This window comes from Dermacentor variabilis, chromosome 8 (assembly GCF_050947875.1).
Source record: "Dermacentor variabilis isolate Ectoservices chromosome 8, ASM5094787v1, whole genome shotgun sequence".
Taxonomy (NCBI): Eukaryota; Metazoa; Arthropoda; class Arachnida; order Ixodida; family Ixodidae; genus Dermacentor; species Dermacentor variabilis.
In genome coordinates, this window is record NC_134575.1 from 50579818 (window position 1) to 50603280 (window position 23463).

Below are 23463 nucleotides of genomic sequence, written 5' to 3' on the forward strand. Positions count from 1 at the left end.
CTCGGGACGAACGCGTGCTTGAAATCAGGTTTTAAAAGGACGGGGGCACGAAAAAAAAAAAAAAAGAAAACGAAAGGGGATGCAGAAGGAGCTCCGAATTTTTCAACTGTATTTTATTAAAAGAAAACACGCAAAAGGAACCATCTGCGCGCGCGTACAATTCAGTGACATCGTGAAGTACTTGAACAAGGAGCGGCGTCTCACAGTCTAGCAACGAGATAGAAGGTTCAGATAGACAATTATCACTCTACCTTTGTATTGAAAGAGCTTCTAGAAGATTAGGCACATCTTTCTAGCTTTGTTTTTCATTATTCTAGTCCAATAAAACAAAGGCTTGCAATTTGCCATCAGACGCCCTTTGTGCTCATAATTTCGAGAAAGCTTTGCTCGGTATGGGGGGGGGGGACATTGAGTTAGCCCGAGCTTTTTGTGTACTGCTTATACAATTCACTGTGCTCCTTTCAAAATATCGTACTTCTCTTTGTATAATGCTGAGGGATAATTTTTCAGATTGCAATTATTGAATGTGGCTGTGTAATCGAAGTGATATATATATATATATATATATATATATATATATATATATATATATATATATATATACATTGTGTGTGTGTGTGCGTGCTAGACATTCGCATTCGCTATATTACTGTACATTCCCTTTCATCTTTCTTTTGTAATGATCGCCCATTGTAGCTTCTTGAATAATTATTTATGGCTTTTGATGTGTGCGTAATTGATTATCTGTAGCACTCCCCTCCTGCCTGGTCTTTAATGGCCGCAGTATTTCCCAATCAAATAAAAATAAAAACCACTCTGGTCCGTTGAGCGAAATTTTATCGCGAGTACGGCCAGGGTTTTTCCACCTGCTTCTGTTGCCTCTGATCGTACCAGCTCTAAGACGGGACGCAGCAAGGAAGAGCACTAACTCGCGAAATGCAGGTGGCGATTTTTCTTATTGCACCCAACTAAACGAGATTTTGATACTAAGGCCGAACACTGCTTAGCGGTTCTTCGAGGTACGAACTCCTCGCGGCCCAGCGAGTCCGTTGAGACGCTTGGCGCGTTTTTGCGCGCTAAGAAGTATGATCAGAGATATGAAACGCCCTACAGTGTACCGCCATAATTATTGGCACAGACCGGTGTCTTTTAACAAAGGCAGCAGAGCCTCCACAGCGGCTCGCGCTCATTTCCGTGCAGCACCGTGCCCAGGAATATTGTTTTAAGTGATCTTTGTGAAGCGCGCTTTGAAGGTGTTGTTGATCTACGCCTCCCCCCCCCCCCCCCCCCCCCCCAATCGGCCAGACAAGTCAGTAATCACATCACGAGCTTGGAAAACAATTTCGTTGAGTCCCGGAAAGCGTGTGACCGTACACGTGTTGGTTAACTTAGCCCACAGTAAACTTTAAACTTCGAGCTACCCGATTTAACTGTCGAACAAACTACAGCTGAACATCACTTTCTAAGTGTCATGTCTGAAATAGCGGTACAAAAGGCTGTCTTCTGTTCGTATATAGGTACTGGTGGCTCTGGTACTGTATATATGGTATATAGGTACTGGTGGCGTCGCATTGATTGCGCTTGCGCCGCAAGACTTTACGAGTTGCAGGTGGTGGCGCTCGGTAAAGCGCGGGCCACGGGTTGTCGCGTTCGCGCTAGCTGTGGTCGTGCCTATACGATCGGAAGATCTTGAAAGACAACGAACTCCCCGTGAGACGGATAACAAAATAAAAAATGAAGGGAAAAGAAAAAGCCATCAAATAAAGAAAAAGAAAAGATATCAAATGCAGTTTCGCTCAATTTGAACGCACATCATCATCATCATGCGTAACGCGAAGCATCGACTTCAGTGTTGTTCTCCTTGGTACGGTGCCGGTTGCAGCACAAAAATAAGAAAGAAAGAACCAAAAATAAAAGGAATTTTCTAAAACCTATTTGTAACCACCTTGGTTGAAGTAAACCGGAATAAACATTTGCAGATTGACGCGAAAATCTCCTTAATAGAAAAAAAAGAAAAATAAAGCGTTGCTCCGTAACGAGTCCTCCTGGTGGCGCTCGCGATGATCTCCTTTATACAAAAAGAAGGGCGCCATTCTGGCCTAACGCCAGCTGGAGCAGAAGTTACATGATTTGATACACACTTATCCAGAGCAAAATTCTGATTATAATACAACAAGGAAATAAGGATATTGCATGGGGAATTATAGCGTACTCATTTCGCCTGAATTGATGACGTTCTGCAAGCCACATCGTCGACGACGAAGAAGAAGATTGACTGCACGCCGAACAGGTCGATTTCTCTGGCGGAACGCTGCGCCGACGACGACGTCCCGCGACGACGACGACCTGTGACGGCGAAGGACCTGAAGCAACAAGCGGACGTGCTCCGAGAACAGCCGTCAAAGGTGGCCCTGCGGAAGCGCTGGTCACGGGAAGACGTCGGCCTCCTCGAGATGGAGTACCGAGCCATCCGATGTCTCCGGAGGGCTCGAGGTCATCGCTCCAGCAACATCGGCGACGCGCCGGTTCGCCGGTGCGCACCGCCGAGGCACGCCAATCATCCGGCGGACGCCCGAGACCATCGCGCGGACTCCGTGTGTGCCTCGAGGGTCGCCTCGAACACGGCGAGCGGCGCTGCAGCAACGCATCACGAAGCCGCGTCGACGCGCACGAACGCCTCCGGCTCGAGGGGCAGGAAACGTTGCAGCTGCGGCAGTTTGGCGCCATGCAACTTAGCCTGCTGTAGACGTGAATGCCGGTGCAAGCTCCTCAAAAGCATCCGCGTCTCCGACGACGGAAACCCCGGAAGGCTGTTCCTAAGTGCTCGCTCGCAGATGGTCCCCTCGCCCGAGTAGTAGTACGGCGGCGAGCACCCGTCGGGAGAGAGGGTCCGCGCCCTCACCGACTGGGTGGCGGGAAGCGGCGAGGAGGACTACGAAGTGGAGTCGCCCCATCAGTCCGGCGACACCGACTCTTCCGTGGGCGACACCAATTAGGTGGGCTGAGGCCGTTTCAGCAGCCGGCGGGCACTACTCGCGCTGCGTGTATGATGTCGAATAGTTTTCCATCGAAATAAACAGTATCGTACTTATGTGAGGTGAACTGTATTTCAATTGGACAGCGATATGTACCCCGTTACGCGAAAATCCGGCGGCGTCGGCGTCGCCGCCGAGTGATGGTATACTAAAAATGGCCGACGCCGCAAAGCGCAAGAATGTCTAAAAAAATGCTGGGATTGACGTCATATTTCTCAGGGAGGTTACTACAGACAAAGTAAATGAGTGGCTTTGAACAGAAAGTTTGGTAACTTTTCGTTTTAGTGGGAATCGAACCCGGGCCTTCGGGGTGCGAGACGAGGAAGTTTCCTGACGCCGCGGTGGTTACATGGCTCGAGGTGACTAAAGGCTTGCCTAGTGCGTGCTTTATTGTACGTCACGTAGAAAGATGTGGTCTAGTGCATGCGTCATTGGGCACGTGACTCTGCAGCCAATGGGGAGGAGGTGGCGCCACGTCATAAGTGCATAAAATGAGTGCATAAAGTAAAAATCATTAATGTCTGATTGAACGCCGCTCAGCGGTTCTTCGAGTTCTGAACTTCTGGGGCAAACGAGCGTGTTTTTATTTAGCCTTACAGTGGCTCAGTTAGAACGTAGGTGCGAGCTTGCGTGGACAAGTAACGGACGGAAAAACGCATTTCACCAAACGAACTATATTATGCTTTCGCATTCCGACACGTAAGCAATGTTCAGTGTCTCTGGCGAATTTTCTTTTTCATATGAGAAACATACAAATGTATCGCGGATCACAAACCTTCATAAAGGTAAGCGAAAAAAAATTTTTAAGTGAGACAAACGTATTAAATTCTGAGAGTCCAAGTCTTCACAGTAGGAAGCTTCGCCTAAAAAGTACCAACCTTGCACTACACGCCCACAAAGTGTCGCGAGAAACTAAAGTCCTGTATCCCTGCTTCTCATGCTTCAGAAAATTGAATACACCCTCGTACATACCTGCACAGAATACATACATTGTCGTTGTCACCATTGGATTTATATCTTGCATATTGCTTACATCACAGATCTATAGACGCTCTACACCAGGCAGAAACGAAACGCAAGAAGAATATGACTTGCATGCAACACGATAGAACCTTTAAAAATGCAAATTTTGATTTCATAGAAAATAGATTGTAGACATTCTGAAGGCTATGAGACTTGTCTGCCGAGTTGGACTGTATGAAATGTCCGCTGCTTGTGTCTGCAAACATTTTCTCGCAAGGACGCATGTTCGTGGCAGAACGACGCTCACTAAGCATCACGTTCTGTTTCCTGTCCCCCAAAATTGGCGGCACATCGATATGTGGCGGAAACGAGAAATCACCTAAAGTATGCCATATGAAAAAAAAAAAGATTTCTTAACATCGCAATAGAACGGATAATTCGAATAGATGACATTTCATGATTGCGAAATACGGGTACTGATACCATGAGGCACGAAGACAACAGGACGGATACACTTCGTGAGTGAGCGCTTGTACTTGTTTTTCTTTCTCCGTTTCTCGTCGCGAAAGCGCTCTAGTTTCCGAATAACGCTGGTCTAAATTTGGGAACGTAGTTTTCTACTGGCCAGTAACCATCCAGCCCGCCTTATTACGATATCGCAATGGGAACTCAGCGTCATCATTTTTCGCAGGCCTCACCTCATCAGCGAAGGTCATCCTGACGATGGAGACGGGAACCATCGCGGCAAACCTGCACTACACCCCGCCGAACCCGAACATTCCGTCTCTCCTGGACGGAAGCGTGGAAGTCGTTGCCAAGGCGACTCCCTTTCCCAGAGGTGCAGTCGGCATCAACTCGTTCGGTTTCGGAGGGTCCAGTGTTCACGCCATCCTGGAGCCGAATCCTGGTCCTCCTGTGAACGATGTTTCCCGCGAGAAGCCCGAGCTGCCGCGGCTTGTCCTCGTGGCGGGAAGGACAAAGGACTCTCTAGAGGTGATGCTAAATATAAATAGTCCTTACAACCACATCATTGCCTTTTCTTCGATGTGGTCAATATCAAGGGAATGCCGAAGCAAGTCCAATAAAAAAAGTGGTCGTATTAGACCCGACGTATCGGAGTCAACTCGGCTTCATCTTCAAGGGTTTAGCGACGGATGGTGGTGCAGTGCAAATTTAAAAGTCCTGTTAGGAAGGACTTTCGAAAGACGGCCCCTCCTCCTCGCCTTCAATACCCGTCGTTAAGCCCTTGAAAAAGGAGCCGAACAGCCTCTGAAACCTGGGGTCCAGTAAGTTCACTTGTTGGTTGGAGTTGCACAGAAGGTACTAATTGCCCCAACCAGATAGGTAATTCTGTCAAAACATTTAGCTTCCAATATCAAGCAATGCTATTATTCAAAGAGAAAAATGAACTTGTCCAACAAGCAACTCTGAAACGCACTTTTCCTTCTTCGTGGTTCTGTTTGTGACTTCTGCAGAAGTGCAACGAAACAGTCGCGCACTTCGTGCTATCAGAGTTGTGTTCAGTTTAATCTGCTACGAAGCCAGTAATGCGTTGCTTTCCCTCATACCGCAACCCTTAGTTTTAGAAAAAAAAGTTTAGTAACGGTCAGTGGAGGGTGGGCCTTCTTCCTTTATTGCGGACTTCGGTGGCACGGCTTTAGGCTGAGAGCAGATGGGCAAGACCGACGTCCGAATAGCAGGCACTCACATCTCTGAGCCGAGCCTATATATAGCTCCAATCGCGGGCAGCGCTGTTCTGCCCAAGCAATTTTCGGCACGCTCGGTCCCGAGAATATTGAATTTGTCGTGGTGCTTTCAAGTTTGGGAGCGCACTTTCTCGGCGAGTGGGTGCATATCTATTTGAGGTACTGTCGCGGAGGGCATGACATACAAGGACATAGGGAGTCAGAAAGGTATTTCTGCATGTACTCGTTTTTCTTTTTGCCGTTTTACCTGGCGGCACAGTTACCTCAAACGCGTTCACTTGCTGACGGAATAAAAAAAAGACACTTTGGCGCGCCATTGCGCTGCTCGCTACTTCTTGTCTCCTAGTGATTCGGAGGTATTAAATATTTATACATGTCTGCCTTGCTGAGTGCACACTGTCCGCCTGTTGAGACACTTTTGCAAGAGTGGCGAACAAAACTGCGCACAGGGATGATACGGTAAAGTGAGCAAACATAAAACCATCGGCCCATACTTTGCTTTTTGTGCTGTTAACCCACTCGCTCATCTGTTCCCATAAGTGTTACAGCGTCAGAGGCTGTGAGGCTAACGGGAAACTAAATACACACTAAATAAATACTCTGTAATCGGTAATTTCGGGGTAATAGGATGATTACAAGACGCAAAGAATTACCATCGAAGCTTTCGCTTTTGCATTTCGTGCCGAAGCTCGAGCGCCCGTAGGTCAGTGTTACGTCACCGATTTCAAAGCGATTTCTTGTGTTTAGTCTGGTCAGGTTCACTAAACGTCTCTTGAAACTTGCGACACGTTGTCTTTTTTGGCACTTTTAGAACACAATGTAGTCAATATTTACCGAGAAAAACGTTAGCTATGAACGAGCAGACGCCACCAAAATCTGTGGCATCATGGCGAGCTCGTGCGGAAAGTTTAAGACGGCGTCGGTACCTGTGTTTTCTTTCTGCGCATATTTTGGCTCGTTAAGCGTTTTCTCATCATATGAGTGGCCTTCTTGGCATTGCAGAACGGTAATCAACCATTGCGGGTGATCTAATATTTTTCTTTAGTTTCTCTTTAGCAACGGACTCTCATGGATCCACCGCAGCAACTTCGAAATTTCTCGGCAGCATCTGTCTCTTATACTTAATTTTTTTATGGGACTAAACTTGACTAATGATCGCAAACTGGGATACATAGCGCAATAACGACACAAGGACGAAGCAGGAACACGGGACGAGCGCTAACTTTCGACTAATGAGCTACGAAAAAAAGTAACGCCCGACGAAACCATCGGCCCTCGAAACGTTTGCAGCACACACTGGCGAGGATGGAGGCCGAAGGACCCTACCCAGATTCGGCCTACGCCCTGCTCAACCGAGTGGGCCAACCGGGCACGAAGCAGTTTCTCTACCGAGGCTTCGCCGTCGTCCCCGTCGACGGCTCCGGGAGGGACGTCATCAGGGTGTCCGCGCAGGCGCCGTTCGACAAGCGGCCCCTGTGGTTCGTCTTCACCGGCATGGGCTGCCAGTGGGGCGGCATGGCCCGCGAGATGATGCAGTTCGACGTGCTCGCCCGCTCCGTTCGCAAGTCGCACGACCTCACGCTGGGAAATTTCGGCTTGGACCTCATCGAGGCACTGACCGTCGCCGGCGGCGAGGGCTGGAAACAGCGTGCCGCTTGTGTCCTCGCCTGCGTGGCGGCCGTTCAGGTAAACTCCAGAGTCGCGCCGATCCCTGAAACTTTCTGCGGCAGTCTATAGACCAGCTACAGGGGGCGCCGTGTCTGCACGTGTGTTACTGCACTCGGTTCTCCGGTAGTGTCTGACAGCCCCTTTTAATGCCATTACTATTCATGGCTCAATTCAATCGCTTTGCGTCTACCAATAGCCTATCCCCTGCTTTCTCGCTTTTTAGCCTCCTTGCGCCGCACCTCAATCGAAAAAAGAATTCTCCAGAATTTATCCGACAACGCGAACCCGCGTAACTCGGTTTTCTCAAGCACCGCAGACGGGCGATTCAGCGCTGCGCCCCGAATGCCATGCGGGCGGCAAGAAATTATTTCTCAGTTTAGCGCGCACGGATGCAATCTCGGAGGCCACGTAAATGGAGGCGGACTTCGCGGGCGTGCCGCCAGGTGGCCCAACGTGTCCGGAGGAAAGCGCGAGAGAGGAACCCAGCTGAAGTGAACGGCTCATACACGACGCCTAGACGGTGGCGGCAATACGGTGTGCTTATAAGTTGCCGGAGTGTCGTATTAACGTGGGCGGTCATCGTGAGACAGCATCTGCCGGAACGTTTCGTTATGTATCGTTTTCTCGGAGCAAATGCTGAATCAGTGCAGCTTACTTTTGCTACAATTTCACATTTCCCAGAACGAAGAAAAGGGTAAAACGAAAAATTATGAAACTGAAAGTAGCACTCTGATTTAGGCCGTGCAAATATAAGTGCCAAAAGGACAAGGATGTATATATTTTCGGTCCCTCAATGGAAAAAATGGCAACTGAAACCACCAATCGCAGGAGCATTAGGCTCTAAAATTGCGGCATTTGAAAAAAAAAATAATTGCGGGGCTTCACGTGGTAAAACCACGGTATGGTTACGAAGCGCACCGTACTGGACCACTTCTAATTGATTTTGACTACCTGAGGATCGTTAACGTGCACCCAATGCACGGCCGAGACACTGGAGTTTTTGCATTTCGGTTCTCGGCCTTTTATCAACTAGGATATCACTGCCGCGAAGTGGCGACATCTGTCGATGGAAAGCGCCGTCCGCGTTCTTGTAGGGGGCTACAAATATTCGATATTTCGAGCACGATTTGAGCAGTCGTTCCCTATTGAATGCGTATTCAATTAGGGAATTCATTATTTGAAATTGTGGAGTATTTCGAGCACGATTAGAGCAGTCGTTCACGATTAGAGGTGTATTCATTTGGGAAATTCACGATTTGAAATTGTGGAGTACTCGTTTCGGTCTCTCGAAGAGCAGCCAATGCAAGTGGGGACTGCATCGAATGACTCTTCTGCAGGAGGTGCCGTAATTGTTGCGCTGACGCGCCAGTACTTCAGCGAATGCATGGTAGAGATGGCGCTTTCTATTTGTGGACTAACTTGTTTGTTGTAGGCATGTGCAGTGCGTTACCGCTGTTGCCCACGTGGTGCTATGTGTTTTCCCGCGCCAGAGCCATATGCGCGCGCTATAGAGTACTTGATATAGAACGTACTACGGAGCGTACTATAGAGTCAAGGCACTATAGGTCAAGCGTACTATCGAGTACGCTTGACCTCTGCCAATGTTTGCGGGGTAATTAGTTGTTCCTTATGCATAAAACATACTGCTGTAAATGCCAGTGTCATGGAAGCGGCTGTTAAACGATTCGATTTTTTTTTTACGTTGGCATGCTTTTACTAAAATTATGTGTGTTATCGAAAAAAAAAACTGTTGAAAAACTGTAAGCTGCTCCACGTCTGCGTGCATTCAGTAAATAACTGAGAGCAAATGCGATGTATTGCTTTGCTGTTTGGCTTGAGCGTGTTTTCGCATCCTGTTTGGGTTCAGAACTTCGATTAAGGGCATGTTTCGGGCCTGGTGTCATGGCACGCTTTATCCGGCATGACTCTACATCTCACGACTCCTGTCACCTGCCTAACATTCCCAGCTACAGTTAAAGCATGATTTCAAACTTCACCACTTGATCCCGCGACTGGCGGCAGCAGCGGCCTAAAATTAGTAAGGGACACCGCAGGCCCAGATGAATATCGGCACACTTTTCTTCTTTTGCTGGAGCTCTGCTTAAAACAAATGCGATTCTATTCAAGTTAGAGCCGCAAATGTAGTAGCAGACTGACTCAGATGCATGGAGGCCCTTAATATTGTTTTTCTTTTTGCTGTTGTTTTGATTGGTTTAGTGTTCGTAAGTGCCACCACAAGTTAGCACGGCGCTGCGGTCCACCGTATCGGCGTCTACGCTCAAACAGCACATTTTTACTGCTTTTATCTCCCCTAGTGTAACTGCGATGGGTAACTTTGGCGAGGCAATAGTTTTTCGCAATCTTGGAAATCGGCTTGGAAATCGGTCGCAAGAAGTTTGCAGGGACAACATGGCCACAATTAGCACATATACCGGGACAGTTGGAGAAATATGGGAGAGGCCTTTGCCCTGCAGTGGGCGTAGCCAGGCTGCTGCTGCTGCTGATGATGATGGGTCAAAAAATAACGCATAAGGTAATATCACACTAAGTGTAAAGAAATATATGTCGAAATAAGACCCCGTAGGAAGATGACGCGACCGTGGCCATCGTCGAGGCTTGCCGCCATCCCTGCATTTATTTGAGAGTGTGCAGCGGCGGCTGCGGCGACCATCCCGGTCTAGAACGACAACGCGTTCTGCTCGACGCTCGCTACTGGCGACCTGAGTCACGCGAGGCGTGCTGCGCGATCGTGGTCGATGACCATACGCGGTGAAGACGATGACGCTACAACGCGAATACGCGATACATTTTGTCTCCGCCGTTGCTCTATTACTGTGCAAAGGCGACTCGATCGCAGGTGGTACAATTTCTTAACCAAATTGCTTGCATTGCGCCATACAGTCACGTTTATCGTTATGTTACTGCAGCCTAATAGTGAGTTAAAATTTTGTCCATTTGTTTCGCATCTCTCGCACCGGATCTCTGCTGGGTGGTAGAGCATGAGAGGGTGCGTTGGCTGGACGCTCGCAAGCTGTTCTCACAGCTTTTGCCCTGTCAAGCCAAGCCCTTTAAAGGCCTAACTACACGTACGCTTGCCGGCGCGCGAATGCTCGCGCCCATGCGCCTCGCGCATGCGCAGATCGTGCAGGACAGACTGTACGCGTCGAAGCGCGGCGCGAGGCCAAACATCTCCTCCGCACAAGTATCGGTGCTCTGGCTGCCTCGCAAAAATACGAAACGATGTCTACCAAGGCGAAAATCGTGACTCAAGGGGGCGCGCGCTGGCACGCGTCTTCGAGGTTCAAAGCATGTTCGAAGCCTCATTCCTCGCGAGGCGCGGCAAACGCAAGGCGCCTGGGCGCGAGCTATCGCGTGCCGGCGCGCGTACATGTAGTTCGGCCTTAATACCGAACATTATTGATTGGCTCACTCACCGGGCCTTTTCGCGTCGGTCGTCGTCGCCTGTCCGGGTAGCCTCAGCTTCCTTCCGCGCTTCGCATTTCTGTGCGGGACATGTTCTGCCATCCTTTCTGATATAGCCTCCGAAATTCGCGCGCAATCTCGGACGCCATGTCTCTGCGCTGATCTGTCATGCACTTTACTCCAGATGGCGTTAGGTGTTCTGCTACTAGGGCGGTTTCTCGGAGGGTTTGTATCGGCGTGCTTCGATACCAAGCTCCCAAGCGAGCTCGAGCAGCGGATGAAATCGCGTAAACTTTGCGCTGCTGCCAAACATTGTTGCAGTACGGCTAAAAGCGGACACGGGTAACGGTGGGAGTTAAGAACAAGACGAACGCAGAAGCGTGCTCTCCCCACTGCCCGTGCCACCGAGGAGCGAGAACGTCAGCTAGACGAGAACGGGACACCACCAAAAAAAGTGCTGAGCGGGTCGTCTAATCGCGCCAACAAGCTGTCGAATGCGTCATAATTTTTTTGCGTTCTCACGTTCGAAGCATGGTTTAGAAGCAGCGTGCCGCTTAGAGCGTGCCGCTTAGAAACTCAAAGTGCCGCGAGAACAAGCATCTTGACAGCAGCAGCCGAATTGCCGATAGACAAGTGCAGTTCGCAAAAAAAAAAAAAAATGTGTTGAAATATTTAATCGCACTCGTAGTGCGACCAAATGCTTCGTGCTGAAAGTAGATTCCAACGTTGGGTGCGAACCCGCTAACTTGTTTTTCTTTTTGTTATTGTTGCGCGCGTATGTTTCATGCTATCTTCTCTCTGCGGCATATAGTACTCCCAGCGCATAGTTTCTTACCTCGTCGATTTTTGCAATACCACCGTACGTTGCTGCAAGCACTAACATGTTGTTTCCGGTATTCTTTTTCTTCATTTCAGTTCTGACTCTGCCAAAAACATTCTTAACTGTAGGGAGTGGAAGTTGATGGTACGCTTTTGGCATATCGTTTGTACAGGAACGCTTACCTCAGAAGATCCTACCTAAATTGGAACAAGGAAATCGTTCAGCTCGCACATAGACTGCACCCATTATGATGAAATCTGATGCCGTTTAAAGAATAGGTTTAATATCTAACAGTTTTAGGAAGCAGACAGGCTATCTAGGGCATGAGTGTTTTGCAAAAAAATCCCAAATTCTACAAATAAAACAAAAGCCAAATAATCAAGTTTGCGATTCTGTAGTTCAACTATAAAAACAATATACCAATTCTGTAAACTGCATCAATTTGTACTTAAAGCGGACAAAGTTGATATAATATGGGCTGTTTTCATGTTTACGATTAAATCGGGAGCAGGACTTATGCGGGACCTTCGTGAGCGTTGTAACGAATTCAAGAAAGCTTTAAATCCATGTATCAAATTCATCCGCCTCGGATTCTGTAACAGATGCACTGTAGAGGACTGCAACAGCTGTTTTTGGTGAAGTTATGAACTTGTAAATTTTCTACTCCAGTTTTATTTAAACTAACAACTTTTCAAGAGTTTTGTACAACAAATTCGGGAACCTAATTGTAATTCTCCTGGGTTTGTTCGAATTCAAATTACTTTCCTATATTTAATAAAAAGTCATTCAAATTGGTTTAGCAGATGTGCAATCAGAACATTTATGTGTTTTACATGTACTTGTATAGAGGAATCGGAGTCGGCTTGGAGCTACAACTTCCTGTCAAGTGAACATTTTATTCCATTGGCGTAATCTTTTTTGACGAGAACGACACAACAAAAGGAACGCGATGCCATGGTCGCAGCGAGTGTTTGCCTGCATTCTCGTCTTTTAGTGCTGCAAAATATGACACCATACCGACTCGCTCAACAATCAATCTTGATCTCTGTCAACAGCTGGTGTCTCGAACTCCATGCTCATAATCGCTCATTCTTTCTTCTCGCGCTACGTACGAACAGGCGGACACAGAAAAAATAGACAAATGGATGTCGCGTAAACTTTAGAACTGATTTAAAAAAGAGAACAGTGTGCCTGTATGCGATCTGTTGAGCAAATTGAAGGTGAAGTTTCTGTTGAGCGGAATGCGACATGAAAACACGGTAATCTGTCAGAGTGACTGGCCTGAGCATCAGAAATCTATCAGCAATCTTCATCTATATTCTTCTTTCTGTTTTGCTGTCTTAATTTTATACCTCTATGTCATACTGATCTTTTGCGTATATATATATATATACATATACATATATATATATATATATATATATATATATATATATATATATATATATATATATATATATATATATAAGGTGTCTCAGCAAACACTTTCGGGAATTCCTAAAGGATGCCTGTGGCAAGTAGCACAATTCTAGTTCATGAGGTGATTTACATGAAGTGGCGGACAGTACTTACAGGAAAGTTCAACAACGTAACCCAATAATTAACAAAAATCACTAGATAATGTTTACCTAATTACGTTACTGATTACAGGAATTACATTAAATAATTAAGATAATTAATATATCGAAACTGGTGTCATCGCGAGAATTAGTTCCAAGTGGATCCGTCTTGCGAGCTCCACGGCTAGAATATGTAAATTGCAATGTGGTTCGTAAGGTTGTTGCCGAAAAGATAAATAGTGAATTTTGTTAATTAGTCGATTATGCATTTCGATCTTTTTTTTTGTAAATGGTGTCCACCGCTTCGAATAGACCATTTCACGAACTAGAATTGTGACATCTGCCATAGGCAGCCTTTCAAATATTTTGAAAGTGTTTGCTCAAATACCCAGTACATGCGGGACCTGAGACTAATGAACCAGCTGAAAGTTTGCGCATGTCTTTTCACACAAGGTGCAAGAAGAATGAATGAACCGCTGCCAACCATCCTGTTCTTATCCTCATTTCGAGCTTAAGTATTGCTGCATTCGCGCTTGCACAGGTATACCGTTAGTGCGCGACCAGTACTTGAACTCCTATCGAGCCGGAGGATTCGTCGTTCGCGGCGCCAAGACCAGCGTTGCCCCCAGACGGCTAGCGCAGCTGACGCCCCACCTGGAGGAATACAAGGTCGTCCCCTACGTCGACGACGAGTCCGACATGCGGGCCCGGGAATCCGACGTGCGTGAGTACGTACACGTTTGCAGCGCCATCACCCGATGCATCCTGGAGTCATGCGGCGACGAAACTGCTCAGGCCCCTTGCGGCCTCGCCAATGGCCTCTCCGAATTGTCCGAGGACGTGGTGCAGAGGTACATTGAAGCCCCTGCCGAAAGCTACGTCCTGCTGCGCATCTTATCCGCCATTTGGAAGGAAGCTGGTGTCTCTACTTCGTGCCTGCACTCCGCAGTCAAATCGGCACAGGCTGCGCTTGAAAGAGATGTGCACAAAGACCTGCTTAACATGGCCCTGTACCGAGAAGATCCTCTGAGGAGCCTTCTCGACGTCGTGGTGGAGAACACCAGCCCAAAAAGGATTCGAATTCTCGAGGTTGTGCCTGAGCGATCGGCATCCCTCCTGGCACCCTGGGTGGCGTCCTTGTTGAACCTTTCGAACGCGCAGCTCAAAATCGAGTACACCGTTGCTCACCCGCGTCCCGACGAGCTCGCTCTTGGGGATCTACCGGAAGTCGTCAAGGCGGTCACGTGGGATCCGGCGTCATCCTCCACGAGCGGACTTCCCGAGGCTGACCTCATCGTCCTCCGCGACCTGACTTGCGTCTCCCATCGCTCACGGGCTGTCACTGAACAGCTGTCGGCGCACTACAAGGAGCGCGCATTCGTGCTCCTGTCCCAGCGCTCAGCTCTGTCTCCGGCAGAGTCGTTCCTGCCTAGGGTCGGCAACGTTACGTTCTCGCATCGGACCACTCTGGCGGTGGCGTCGGTGTTTGGAGCCGAAGGTTTTCACGTAGTGGGCCTGAAGTCCAACACACTTTCGACGTTGCTACTGCTACGAAAGGTGCCTAACGTCGCCGACGTAGCCGGACAGGAAGTGATCAGTGTGAACAGTGCCAGTTTTGCTTGGCTGAAGACGCTCAAGACAAGAGTCCTCGAGTACCACGGAAAGCCGCCGGGGCAGAACCTGTGGCTGCTCGCGGAGGACGCCGGCATCAGCGGCATCGTGGGCCTGACCAATTGCCTCCGGCAGGAGACTGGTGGGAACCACATCATGTGAGCCCGAGTTGTGTGGATGTTCTTGTACTCGCACCACACGTGCGATGTCATGAAGTGTGCACACGCTGAAGTTTCCCAATGCCATTAAAGTGACGTTACACGCACACTGTTATTGGCACTAAACATCGCGATGATGATAGCTGCAACGAATGCAATACGTTTGTTTGACAATTCTCATATCACTATAAGTACGTTTAGTGGGCAAAAGTTCAAGGAGCACGATTACAAGATTTGTACGCATAATTTATGTATAATTTTTGCGTGTGCAGCTCAAAAATGTATTTCCATTACAGCCGTCCATGGTGTAGGGCATATGCTATCAACGGTCGAATGAGTTGGGAGGACGCAGTGCACGTAAATTGGCAATAACATTTAATGCCATCAAGTACGTCCGTGTGGCACACTAGGAACGGAAAGAAACATTAGGAGTTATTAGTAGTAGTAGTTTTTGTGCCCTTGCAGCACGTGTATTAGCGTATTTACTCTAAGTGCAACAGCTTAGTCTAGTGTCGCAGCAGGATTCTTTCGCTAATTTACAACTCAGTGTAGTTTCACAGCAGAATTTTTTGCTAATTTATCCAATTTATTTTTCTGTTTCCGCTACAGCGTTGATTTCACTTCTTAGTGTGTCGTATGTTTCATTTTTTATTTTAGAAATGTAATGTCCAAACGATTGTGTCCTAATTTCGCTCGGCTGTTACGAATTCAAGCGATACATGTGTTGATGGGGTGAAAACTGTACGAACTTCTCTATTCCCTGCTGCCATTTTGCCGGAGGGGCCGCGCCAGGTCAAGCTGCTTCAAGGGCAGCTTTTTGCCCTTTTTCTCCTAAAGAACTAACGTGGTCTTGAGTATTGAATGCGCAATCAACATAGAGGAGACAAAAGGTGGGCTGGACCGATGACGAGCATTCCCAAATTATCTTCGACTCGAAGCTCCTCCTCCTCTTGATCGAGTTGAGCACTGTGCATCCTGATGACTGAAGAACACACTACACGTCATAAGAGTGGCTGCGTAGTGTCATTGCAGTACACTGACTACTTCTGTCGAGGAACGGTGCTGCTATATAGTTTCTTGAGCCAAGTTGGAGTGTTGAGTGGAGGAACGTTCTAGAATACGGGGCTTAGTGTTTTGTGCGCCCTTCTTTGAGCATTTCGTTTTGTCCAGTCTGCCCCATAAACGCAACGTTAAGCCATCTGTTTTGTTGTCGTTGATAGCCTGAGACCAAATGGGCAGTTTAAAGAAATCTTTTGACGGGACGCACCACTAAATTGTTTCATAAGAAAGATTGAAAGCGTAGTCTGGGCATGTTAGTGAGGCGCACTAAAAAAAAGTGAATGTAGCACGGAACGGTTACAGACTGATAACACTTGAAAATACAACACCGTTTTTGTCCCAGTATGGAGCTGTTTTACTCTTGAGGGCCGTACTCAGTTTTATTAAGGATACGTAATTTAAAATGGCAGCCATAATGAACCGCTTGAGATATGTACGGGAACGTACTTTCAGTATACGCAGTAGATACTACGTTTGTTATGAGGAGGAGACGACGCAGAGTTCAGAAACACGCAACTATGCTTTAAACACGGGTTACTGGAGCTGCCAGGTTTACCTTCCCGAAAGTACACAGTTGGCTATGAGAGATGCTGTAGTGGAGGGCTACGGATTAATTTCTACCCTCTGTCCTTCCCCGCGCACCTGAAACTCGGGTCGCGAGTCTTCTTGCGTCCCGCTCCGTCGGAATGGGACCGCTGCGCTTGGGAATCGAATCCAGGCTCTCGCGCTTCGCAACACAACGCCATAACCACTGACCGTGCTACGCCGTTTAAATGCGGCTTGCGCTTTTCATTATTTGCGCATTGAAGCCGAGACATACCAGGTGCTACCACTGATGACATGTGAGAGTGCAATCGCATCTTTATTATCACTTCTTCGTTCATCTATATTGAATAAGTATGATTTGGTTCAAATTTCCCAGTATAGTGGAGAGCAATGGAGAAACCGACGTGCTTTTTCCGACCTGACACCTCCGCAGCAACGCATTTGCATAATTTGACTGCACCATCGCTGCGCTCAATTGTCTCGGTGCCCGAACAAGAGCGGTGTTCTGGCTGCCGCTGCTGGATGCTGCTGGCATTAGCATTGTGGGCGCCCATACTACAAAGAGAACAGTGTTCCTGCTGAACTGCTGCGTGTACGTGCTGCTTTGAACAGAACGGGCAGTGAACGTTAAGTTGAGATCTTTTAATATTTCACTGACGCGGACGGTTTCCCGTCTGTCTCATCTCGTGCACCACCGAATTGAGACGCTCGTCGCGCCAAGCCTGGCAGCTGCCAAGTCGCTGTTGCTTCTACTCAGCGGGAGTTTCCTTTTGTGCAGCTGTAGTCGAGTTGAAGTGTAGTTGAATATGAGCCGTCGGCGTTGCCGTGCCATCCCGCATTATGCAATATCGGCGTGGCGGAAAGGAAGATGACGATAAGAAGGCATGTCGGCATTTAAAAGAAGCATAATGAAGAAGTGAACTGCGAGTCGACCGCTAACCAGCGGTTTATTTTCCATCGGAAGCAAATTCTTGATTTACAACGGTTCCGAACTAAGCCGCACTTGCAAGGTATAGACGTTAAAAGTTCAGACAGCCAAAGTTGCCCAAAAGGAATCTGCGTTCTCGATTAAATTATCGCCTAGAATTTTTCAGAGTGGCCGCCCACAAACAAATGTAGTGGAACACAACATTCACAGCACGCGGCTTTTTATCTCGAATCGTCGCAGACTGAAATGATAAAGGTGCGAAACAACATCAGCGATCAAACCTGAAAGTGATACACTTTTACTGATGTGGCTCTAGGGACAGCGTACTGGCGCCTGTGCGATGCGATGACAGGCCGAAGACGGCGTGTTAAAGGTTTCAAGGCTGCCAGAAAATTTGGCAGACGCACACGTGTCCAATCCGCATTAGCTGACCCTGCGTATAGTTAGAATACCCTCTGAGGAGTTTAAGCGCAGCGCTGAAACCTTGTATGTAGATGGTTTCGCTCGCGCGTTAACAGCAGCGAGAGTGCGGCCCCGAGAAACTTGCCGTCACCGGCCTTAGTCTACCGCGCCGGAACACAAAGCGCGTTTTACAGTGAAGCTGTGAAGCGCTAGTACCTCCAGTATCGCGTCCGTGTGTCGACACAGAACTCGATCCTTCGCCTTCGGCGTCCGCGTGAGACGCCACTTGCGTTCGTACCATCGAGCACGCGCTGGGATCGACGCGGCCCTATTAGAATAAAACATCATTACGCGGGCCGATCCTGAAGATGGTGCCATGCCGGGCCGACCTGCGGCGGAGGTGAAGCAAGCGTTAGGCACTCCCTATACGTGGGTCGACACCGAAGATATTCATGCCGGGCTGACACGCGGCGGAGGTGAAGGAAGCGTTAGGGCCCGTACGTGGTCGCTCCGCCCGTCCGTTCCGCCCTCGTCCGCCCGCGTGCGGACGCCCAAAAGGCGGAACGTGTCGCAAAATTCGATGCACGCTCAATCCGCACGAGCGGAACGCACGCGCACTCCTATTGGGCGACGCGGCCTGTTGACAGCTGGCAAACGTTCGGCGGAGCAAAGGTGTTCAAGGTTGGCAACGACCTTTGACAGCAGACGACACTGGCATATTTTTGCAGATGTGATTTCAAGTTTGCGCGTTCCGGTGAAAATGCGACTCTAGGCTGCCACATTCTGTTCTGCAGCCGTATGTGTTGCATTGGCACCGTCATCCTTCTTCGAAACATTGCACAGTCGTCTGATCTGCGCCACCGTTTACAGATGTATTGCAATCGCATCACGTCGCAGCGCGCGACGTATTCTCGGATGATTACTTTCAGTGCGCGCTGCCTTGGCTGGTTGAACAAAACCTCTCTAATTATCCAACGTGCTGCGTTCTGCGTCACGCGAAACTGATAGTGTCGCCGGAAGCGTGGTGGCGCGGTTTCTGTAGTGCTAGTGACAGCTTGCAAGAATACCGAACACACGCACATCTGTCGCGGAATGCATTTGTGTAGGTCGCCAGGACGCACCTTTTTACCACTGAGCACGCGTGTGAGGCTCCGAGTACAGCTTGCCGATACGCTTGCTCGTGCTTTTTTTTCACTCTGCCAATTTTAAGAGAGTGCTTAAAGCAGTTGGATGCATGGAATGCCTTTTCCTTAAATGATGTGCTCAGCGATGACAAGTTCTCACCGTGTGAAAAAATAGTTGTGCGTAAGTGGTTAACTTCATGCAGCAAGGAATTGAAGGTTAAGCAGTGAGTGTACAATTCCTTATGAATGGCTTAAAGCAATATGTATGTACAGTGGTGACCTTATGCAGATATATGCATGCTCATGAGATATGTTTCCAAGGGGAGTATTTATTTGAAAGCATATAATTTACATTGCTGATAAGAAAACTTATTTTGAGTGAAATCAAACAATTGCATTCTTTCTTGCCAGCCTGGGTGGCCAATATGTTGCCACCTTACTACTTAACATACCTAATTTAACATTTCAACAATGTACAAACATTACCAAAGCACACAAAATTAAGTAGTACCTTGACAGACATGCTCCCTCTCTCACCCATGGCACCAAACAAGGATGTTCGACTTGAGACTGTTTGATACTGTCGGCATCATACGTGCGTGTTCTATTTTGATTGCTCTACATATAAAAAATAAGCTCTACTCAGGTTATATGAGTTAGTTGGGCATGGGCTGCATGTTGTTTATGTATTTATGTAGCAACAACCTTGCTAGCTCATGAACAGCCATACTTTAGGAAAATGAAAAATGCATAGCATAACATAAACAGCTGGACAGAGCCTGTATTTATTCGAAAGCAAACCGATATTATCAAGTGTAGCTTAGCAGTGAGTTCAGTGACCTCTTGTGGTGTGAAAATGTTGATGTAGTTAGTAGTTTTGTGTTTGTCTGTCTTACTTAGTCGCTGCTTTAACATGCACATGACAATGAAATGAAGGCACGTAGGGCAGAAGACAGGGCTACACCAAAAGCGAGGAAACATTCATTGCCATTTTTTTATTTCCATAACAAACCAGCGAATAGTTCCTTAGGTTCAGTTTTGTGAATAATGCACAAGGTGTTCTGCGTAAAAGTGAAAGATTGTAGTGCTCTATTACCTATTCACTATTCGGGTAGCCAAATGAACGATACTCCCATTAGCACTGTGAGAGCACAGAAATTTGCAGTCGAGAGGCCGTAGTGGCTCAGCCTTTGTGCCAAATGTAAGATTGTTCCAAAAGAAAACATGCATACTGGTGAATTCGGTATGCATTCACATCTACTATTCAAATCCACACATCACAAGTAATCTTTCATTCCTTGGCATATTTCTCACCATTGTACAGACTTTGTTTCAGCGCTGTGTGTGTGCAGTAATATAACTTGGTAAATCAAAGCTGTGGTTATTCAGTACACTGAAAGCAACTTTGCGTGTGGGTTAGATAATATAATGCTCCTACATATGGGTCAGCTTAGTATTATCAGCCGCTTTGTTTACTAGTTCACTGTTACGCCTGAACTATACGGTGCCACTGGACAATGCTGTATCCCTGCAGGCATGCTAGAACAGCTTGGCTATGCACAAACAACCCTTTACATCGCACTTAAATTAAGGTGGTGTAGATTTGCTGTCACAATGTTCTTGTAAGCATAACTGCCGAGCATTCAAAAAAGTGTTTGAAATGTAAGGGTGGATGCTCAGGTTTGCAGGTGCGACGTTTTACATTTATAGTGCAAGGACACACTGATGAACAGGAAGGATACCACACAAATCCTCGTGTTGTGACCTCGCAGTCACAATGCAAGTAGTTTTCTGTGGTTTTTAGCTATAAACATGTGAAGCAATCTGTAACTTCAAAACTGTATTAAGTAAACTGAGACACCATGAAAAGCAACATAACACTAAGGTGTACACATATTTTTGTGACATCAGCTCTTTGTGGTGCAGGTCAAATATGTATACACGCTATTTGTAGGAAGTAGGAAGCCTATCCAATATAAACAAGAAACTTGCAGGCAAAGTAATCACGACGAACCAGCTGAGACGGTGGTACTATTCTACTTGTTTTCGTTTGTGATAGCACAAGTGTTCCCACTTGTGCTGCTGGATGGTTGTGACTGATATGCTCGCGAAGGTTTGGGTCATTCACATTTCAAGGGATGAGTAACTGTTACATACGTGAATCATCTTCCTCTGCCTATATCAATGACTTAACTATATGTGGCAGGTTTAGCTGTGTGATTATTGTTGTAGCTGAAGTGATGTATCACACATAGTTTCCATGCACTACCCAATTGGCGAAAAGCATGCAGGAATTGGTCTTTGAGCTATTGGTTCACTGGTGGCTTTCCACTAAACTGACTGTTGAAGAGGCAGATTTCACTTCATCGAAAGGCCCATGTGAAAATTAGCCTAGAACTCATGACGCCAAATACTGTCATCATGTGTGACTGAAGAACAACACGTTACAGAACCATGAGCAGTGGAATTAATCTCACTAGTATACAAAGAATTGCAGCTGCATTCAGTATTTCACTGCTGGTATACTAAACACAAACCTTTATATGAGTTGTTTGGATGGCATAATCAACAAGATCCCTCTAATGAGCTGTGGCAAAAGCTAACTAAAAAGCTGCTACCCCAGGTACTGCATTGGCCCAAAATATGGATTCTCACATGCAGTGAATACAGTTATTAAATTGGTTTACATACAGGTATGAAATGTAACTGCACCATGTGATAAAATTTCAATAAGATCAGCTGAATACCACATAGAACATCTTTAATGGGTATAGTTGGTGCAACGTGCCTTGATATTAGAAGTTGTGCTGTTTTATTCACACACACATGCACATAAATGCAAGGTACACAAACATTTGTGTTCACGTGTTACTGTGGGCATCAAATGAACAGCACCACTTATACTACAAGCCATAAAGATAAATAATTTTTTCATACCAGTCTAATTCCTATTAGCTACGCAGTGATTTTTTTTCTCACATGCAGCAACTCAACTCCGTGCATAAGTTAAGCCATGGGTGTCATGCCCAGAATATCATAAAATAAAGAAGTGACCATGTGTACGGGCCTAAAATTGATGGTTTGGCAATATCTTGTCTTGCTGGCCGGTAAATTTCTGTCAAAAAAGAACATTTCAGCACACTGACAAAGCAGTGTGGCTAACATAATATAGGGAGCAGACACTCTACCTGCAGAGTCACTTGAAAATTCTGCCAGCAGTTCGTGCTCATTGGCTGGCTTCGGTCACATAACTAATACTTACATAAATGTGAAAATTCGTGTTCAGGATAAACTCATAGCAGCCAATAGGCACGTTTTATATCGTGATAGCAGCTGACTTCTCAGGGACAACGCACTGTGGCCATGAACATGCTAAAGAATGACAAGAGGCGAGGTGCCCCTTTCTATAGTCTGGCAGCGCAGCTGAAAACGGTTCAGTTAATGAGTGGAACCATGGCCTATTCAAAATAAAGATCAGTCAGATAGCCACTTATAGCGTCCATCCCACACCCATGAATGATAGGTAGCAGTAAACTTACTGGCAGATGAAAGTGCACTAGAAAAACATTTAATGGACATACTTTACAGGCCCAAGTCAGTTTAATGCACATTATTTGCTAATGACTGTTGGCAGAATGAACACGAGAAAAGAAAATAAAGCACTCATCAGGCATATAATGCTGGTACTTGTGCTATTGTTCGCTTTAAACTGAAGGCTCGTGACAAAACAGGCGACACAAACCAGATAATCAAATAGGGTGGATAAACAAAGTAACCACGAACTTTCGCTTACCCAATTCTGCCTGCATTAGTAACGTGACCATGGCTGGCCAGTGAGGAAGAAAGCACTCTGGGCAAAATTTCTTTCACGCAGTTCTGCTGGCTGCTAGCAGAATATTATATAACACCATACCTGTGACACTTACTTACTTGTTACTACTCGTCCTACGTGTTCATTTTTACATTCATATTGCTTTTTGTCAGCAAATGTAAAATTTTTAGTTAATAAGAAGGAAATATCCAGTTCGTACCTATAACATATTCATCTACCACGCCACTGGTGTCTTCACAGACAGACTCTGTGCTTAGTCACTAGTCAAAAACAAGCAGCTCAGATTTTTGGCTACGTAAGCCGCTTGCATCACAAAATATAAAGCAATTTACTTCATCAAATCTAGAAATTCTTTATCTTCACGCTAGTGTCCACATTATGAAAATCAAGGCTGCCAGAAATTTGCATTCATGACATTAGTGCTCTTTGGCGCGTCCACATTTCACGACAGCGCTCAACGTCTTGACGTATGCAATTATTATGATGTTCCCTAATTTCCCCCCACCGATAGAAGCATCTTCAACCATGCAGTAACAACTTTTGAAAGAAACGATAGATGTACGAAGCAGAAAAGGCCGGTGTGATAGGGCTTATCTGTAAGGGTACTAAATATGAAAACGCGATCGGCA

General features: G+C 46.8%; 1 pseudogene; it reads left to right on the forward strand.

The window, feature by feature from the left end:
* Positions 1-23463, forward strand: part of LOC142591395 (fatty acid synthase-like) — a 97578-nt pseudogene that overhangs the window by 43181 nt on the left and 30934 nt on the right.